Source organism: Echinops telfairi, unplaced genomic scaffold, assembly GCF_000313985.2.
Source record: "Echinops telfairi isolate 266 unplaced genomic scaffold, ASM31398v2 ScPeMD7_23;HRSCAF=83, whole genome shotgun sequence".
Taxonomy (NCBI): domain Eukaryota; kingdom Metazoa; phylum Chordata; class Mammalia; order Afrosoricida; family Tenrecidae; genus Echinops; species Echinops telfairi.
In genome coordinates, this window is record NW_022103920.1 from 29,112,494 (window position 1) to 29,119,285 (window position 6,792).

The following is a 6,792-nucleotide window of genomic DNA, read 5'->3' on the forward strand; positions in this document are numbered from 1 at the left end:
CTGAACTTGGCCCACAGGGTTTTGTCCTTACCAGAACAGACTAAAAACTCACCAAATATTTTTTTGTTTTCTATACCCCATTCAGTTCTTTTCAGTTGCATTAAAAATCTTTTTGAATGTATGCAGTCTCCTCGTCCTGGAATCCCCTCCATTCCCTGTCCCATCCCTTTGTTTTATTTATTTATTTTTCAGACTTGAATTTTTTTAATTTTAGGTACAAATAGTTGGTATTGTTTCTTCCGATGGGTAGCTGTCTTAGATAAGCCATTCTAAGATCATTTAGTCCGGCTTGATGAAGCCGATATCCTTCGTGTACTGACGGAACACTGACGGCACATACTGAGGCCATATGTCCGGATCAGCCCATGCCGGTTTGAGCACACGGGGCAGGAATGGAAACCCTGCTGGAATTTTCGCAGGTGGCTCCAGGAGAGCTGCTGGTGCCCCATCTTGTTTCCAGGCTCTCTCCAATGCCTGTCCCATCCCTTTTTAAGATTATCTGCTACATATGCTTTGATTATCATAGGAACTCACTTACTGTTAAAAAGCTTTTCCTGATAGCCTCCCTTCCACCAGCATTTCTTCCCTTGATGGGAGGAATCCCATCCCTGATGCGTGACTATTATTGAATTTATCATGTGATATTATAATTCTCTGTTTATTTCTTTGTAGCTCCAAAAATCTATACAGTTGAGGGCAAGAATTGTGTCTTGTTCATTATCATATCCTTGGTAGCTACACTACCAAAGCCTGGAGATTTTTAATGTATGCTTGTTTTTCTAAGTAGTTCCTTAAAATGAAAATCTTCAGCAACATATGTATTAAAGTGACTGTCTTTGATTAACCTAATGAAACTTAGACAATGTTTGGGAAAAAATAGTTTGAGTTCATGAAGTGAAACTCTTGTGAAGAATTACACAGACCTATGTACCGTAGATATTTATCAAGTTAGTGGGATTATAGGGATGCTCAATTTTCACTCCAAAAAACTCTTTCATATTTTTATGTCTCCCTTAGTATTTCCCTTGCTAAGCGGGAGGCCATCTTACTGGGCACATTTTCGCACCACGATTAGTCATGGATGTGGTGATTCATCAGGTTGGCTTAAAAATCGAAAGCAGCCTTGCCCTTTCTAAGTGTTGACTGTTTGCAGCTCCCCACCCCCAACCTCCTCTGAATCAGACGTGTATTTGTTTGAGTAATCAAGAAAGAACTGTCTGTTTTGTGACCTTAGAGGCTCGTGAAAGGGAGCAACTGCCTGTTTCTGGCATAGACAAGGTAGTGGGACAATGTGAATCTGTAGCCGGGAGAGTACACTGCCTGCCTGCTTACTCTGGGCAGACTTACTATCACATGATCCTTTGATTGCTAGCAGGATTTTCCTTCCTCTGCAGAAAACCATTTAAATACAAGCAAAATGAATTCAGGTCTCATAAAACTGACTCTTAAATTCCCTTGGTGTGTATTTTATTGAATTCTCTCCCTTCTAATAAGGCCTGCAGCCTTTCCAAAGTGAGTGGTCTGAATCCTACTGTGATGAGAGCCAATACGAGGTAGATTTACAGCTCAGTCACAGTTGGGGTAAAGCATGCCACCTCACCCTGTCTGGAGTGAATGGAGCAGCCTGAGGCAAATGCGATGGAGGCCATTGGACTATGATGGCAGCTAACAACAATTAGACTACACAGAGAGGATGTTGAAACTACTTCAAAAGTAGGGTGATTGTCAGTGAGCCCAAGAGCTTGAATGAAAGGATAGATCTGGTGATATTGATGCTGAAAGAATCTGGCGGAAGCAAAGGATTCACTTCTTTTAATGGATTCACTTATCCTATTTGCTTGTTAATCAATGGGTGTATTTAAGACACCACTTGGAGGAAATCCAAATATCCGATGATAAGGACTCCTGTGAGACCAGTTACAAGAGGAACCCTCTTTTTCATTCTTTCCCTTGCTTCGGATATGAAAGAAGTCATTAGAAGGGTAGACAGAGATATAAACAACAATGCAGGGAAACATCCCAATGGACCTGTATTTGCCATTGCCTTTAAATCCTTAAGCAATCTGTTCCATACTTTTGCTTGCTTAGGGAAATCTACATCATTAGCTGGTTACACACCTTCTTTGACTCATATTCTCAATGTCCTTATTCCAGATATGATTTGAGGGAAGTTGTGTTATTCTGATATTTTCCTCAAAGAAAATTATTTGGAATTAGAGCCACTGATTAAACCAAATGCACATTGTAAATACAAAATGTGGGTATTATTAAAGGCCATATTGTAAAACTATATCAGTTATTATTTTTACCACAGTGTAATTACAATACGATAATGATGTATGCCTAAGGAGAGAGTATGCATGTCTCTATTTGGGAAATTTCAGGCAAAAAAGTTTTGCCTGATTATATTCAAAAGTATTACCTGAGTGAATACTCAAAATGTAGTTCTCTCTATAAAATAAATAAAAAATAGGGGAAGATGGTGCTAAGAAAGAATATGCTATTTAGATCTCTCTTTCTGTGAACCAGAGAACAACTGGTAAGGAGGCCAAGTAGGGAAATCTAGACACAGAGTTTTTAGATTCTCAGCACTGTGGGATTCAGCCCAGACTCCCCATTCTGATTCCCAAGCACAGAGGACACAAATGAACTGAGCTGAGGTCTCCCTTTCCTCTCACCATTGAAATACCCTCTCTGGTGCTGGCTGAAGTCTTGGTCCCTGGCAAAGCAGGCAATGCAGGGAACTTGGAACTCGGATTCAGATCAGGACACCACGAGAACCATTTAGACTTCCCACTCAGATTCTTGCGCACAAGGAAAGCAACGCAACAGGACTGGGATTGCTCTCCCCTCACACCATAGTAATTTCCTGTCCAGCGCTGGCTGAAGCCCCACACCCTACCATAGCAGGGAACTTAGAAGTCCATCTCAGAACAAGGCACTGTGGAAATGATTTAGATTTCCTACCCAGGTTCTTGCCCACAGGGAAAGCAGCGCACCCATGCTGAGATCCCCCTTCTTGGGATAAGACTATAGCTGCTGCTCTCGACAGACGCCTGCACAGTCTGCACCCAGGTCCTTTGAGTAGCCCCTGCTCAGCAAAGGGAATTTTGGTTGGCTAGGGAGAGAGCGCACCCCCAGGGAGATAAAGTGGTAGCCTGACCACCAGGCACAGTTGGCTACAGGCAGTCTGCAGAAGCATTCCTCCCTCAACAACCTCAACAAAAAAAACCAGGAGAAACAAAGTACAATGTTGGAGGCAGTCCTGAACCTAACGACATGCATAGAAGAAATAGACGTTGATTTGCTATGAAACAAAATCTTCAGGATGCTGCTTGGAGTCATATAGGCTATAAGGGAAGCAACAGAGAAAAAGAGGAAAAGATAGAGGAGATAACCAGGCAGCCTTCAACAAACAGAAAAGACAGTCAAATAAGATAATCAAAGAGGCTGAAGAAACTTGAGAACAAGAGGTATAGCCGTAGAATACTTGGGCTACTAGAACAAGACAAAGTTAAGATGTCAACTGCAAAAATTGTGAGGGAATTCCTGGAAGAAAACTTCTCCAACATAATAAATGAGAATCAGGCAACCATCCAGGAAGCAGAAAGGGCACCAACTAGACTGAACCCCAGGAAGAACTCGCCAGAGCATATAATAATTAAGCTATCCAACTTTGAGGAAAAAGAGAAAATCATAAGAGCAGCTGGGGGCGGGGTGGAAAGGCAGTCATCTATGAAATACTCAGATATGCTCAGACATCTCAGCAGATTCTATGAAGAAGTGAGAGAGTGGTGGAGGAACATTTTCCTACAGTTAAAAGAGAGTAATGCCAAGCCAAGAATACTCTACCCCAACAAAATATCTATCAACATAAATGAAGAAATCAGAGTCTTCCCAGACAAGGAAAAAAAAAGAAAGAAAGAATATGTTAAAAGAAACGCAGCTCTACAAAAATGCTTGCCAACTCACTGTGGTCAGAAGATCAACATTCACCAAGCACAAATGGGAGTACACAACATAGAGTAACTCCACCCAGAAGTCAACACACCAAAACAGCCCCCAGGATAACATTGGCTCAACAGTGAAAAGATGGCAAGAATGAACCCCTCTATACACTTACAACACAATGATAGGGAGTGTGTTAGGCAGGGTTCTCTAGAGAAACAAAACCAGGACATTATGATTATATATATAGATTTACACGCTGAGAAGGAATATAACAGCTACTTAGTCCACACAGCAGTAAAGAGGGCTCAGTTCAATTCCTTTTTTGTGGAACAGTTAATATACTGAAAGTCCTTCAACTCATGGAGGGAGCTTCAGTCCAAGGTCAAGGAAGCAGACAGCGGAGTCTTCCCTAGGCAAAGTCTGCCTGCACCCTCAGGCAGCTGACAGCAGGGTGGGTCAGAAACAGTCAGTAGCATATGAGTTTAGCAAAGCAGGCCTAGATGGAATATCGAACTCAAGCAATGCAAGGAGACGGTATCCACTAGCCTCAAGCTCAAGTGATGTACACACCAGCAGCATAGTAAAGCAGGTCTCCAAGGAGCCTCAAACTCCAGCGACTTGATCCAGGTGTTGACTTGGCCCCCAGGTAATGTAGCAGATAGATTGAAGTAGAGAAGTAGTGAAAGCAACAGCACGCTGTCATCAGAGAGTAAGAGAGACAGGGCAGGCCTTGCAAAACCATTGATTTCTTTGCCCTCCAATCAAACTGTGACCTGATCAATCTCTGCCCACATGTGCCTATTGGCCAGTTTGGCACAATAAACCTAAGTATCACAAGGAGGGAGGGAGGCAAATGTGTTGACATCAAAGAATCCACAGATAGATGTAATAACTCTAAATACCAATGGCCTGAACTCAACCATTAAAAGACAAAGACTATCCGACTGGCTTAAAAGAACATAGCTCATCAATTTCTTGTCCATAAGAAACACATCTAAAGCCTGCAGACAAAAATAGGCTGAAAATTAAATGCTGCCAAAAATATATCAAGCAAATGTCAATTTAAAAAATGGTGGTTGCAATCTTAATCTCTGACAAAATTGATCTCAAGGTGCAAGCCATAAAAAGATATAAGGATGGGCACTATATAATGCTGAAGGGATCAGTAGACCAAGAATTAGTGAGCATAATAAATATATATGTGCCCAACGAGAGATGCACGAAATTTGTCAATCAAACTTTTCAAAGGATGAAAAAAGAAATCACTGGCTCAAAAATAACAGTAGGTAACTTTAATACTATGCTCTCAGAGAAAGTTGGGTCACTGGGAAAGAAGCTTAACAGGGAGGCTACAGAAATAAACTCTACAATTAGTTGCTTGACTTGACCAGATAGACAAGCTTTTAGAGCTCTCCACCCAAATGCAAAAATAATCACCTTCTTTTTAAGTGCACATAGCATGTATTTGAAAATATATCACATACTTGGACACAGTTGAGCCTGAGTAAATTAAAATACATAGTGGTTACTCAGACTTCCCTTTCAGTCCACTATGCCATAAGGCTGGACATCAACAAAAGGAATCAAGGAAGAGAGATTTATGATTGACACACTGTCACAAAACCTCCAGCAACTACAACAGAGTCAATAGAATAATAACAAAAGAAAAGAAATAATAAAAATCAGAGCAGTGACAAATGAGTGGGAAAACAAGAAAACAATACAAAGAATCAATGCAGTAAAAAGCTGGTTCTTTGAAAGGCTCAACACAATCCATAAACCGTTGGCAAACCTAACCAAAGAAAGGAAGGAGCAAACATCTATATACAGGATGAGGGATGAACAGGGGATATTAAAACAGACCCTAATGAAATTTTTACACTCATTACATATTACTATGAAGGTCTGTACCCAATGAATTCAACAATTTGGAAGACATGGATAAGTATTTGAAAAAACAATCCCTCCCTAGATTATCCCAGATAGCCATAGAAGAAATAAATAAAGTTATCAAGGAATTACCATGAAAAAAACCCCAAAAACTTTGGGTTGGGCAGCCTCACAGAAAAGGAGGAGGAACTCAGCCTTTGGGAAGAGGACCAGAGAGTGGAGGGAAAGAATGAAGAGATAATGGAGAGGAAAATGGCATAACATAGGCAATTCAATCTGGATTGCATGGAGTGTTATTTATTCATTTATGTTTTGCTTGGACTAAGGATAAAAATGAAAAATCCTTGACATTCTCTCTATAAATCAATCGCTCCTCATGAAAACCCCTGCTTTCTACTTAAAAAGAACTCTGAGGGCACTTTATAAAAACTGAGTCTTGAGGCTAGATAATAAGAAGTTAAAATTTTGGCCCTTAAGCACTTCCACAGACTGCTTTCTCTGTCAAGAATGTTTCTCCTCTTTCAGTTCCCATTCTTTTCCCTCCAGTCCTCTCCCCATTCATCGCCAACCTTCTACCCCTCAACTTCTCATCCTTCTCTGCATGGTGCCTTAGCTTCTGCCTGGTTCCATTGGCCAGGAAGCCTGCCACTCTCTGCATAGTCTCCATGTTGCTCATCTGGGATCTCAGGGTCTCAGGCCTGTGGCCTCTGCTGCCTCTGGGACTCACACAGGGATCTTGCACACCCGCTACTGGTGACTCATCTTTCTCTATTATTTTTATCATTTTATTGGAAGCTTTATAGCATTGCATAGTTCAATCACACAGTATTGTATGATTGCTCCCCCAACAGTTTCAAAACATTTTTTTTCTTCTTTAACTCCTTGATATCAGCTACTCTTTATCCCTTCCCTCCCTGACCTTACCCCAGGAACCCTTTTTTTCATTTGTTT

At 41.1% G+C, this 6,792-nt stretch overlaps 1 pseudogene; it reads right to left on the reverse strand.

The window, feature by feature from the left end:
- Window positions 1-279: 279 nt before the first annotated feature.
- Window positions 280-449, reverse strand: LOC115869231 (annotated as a pseudogene).
- Between the last annotated feature and the right edge of the window lie 6,343 nt (window positions 450-6,792).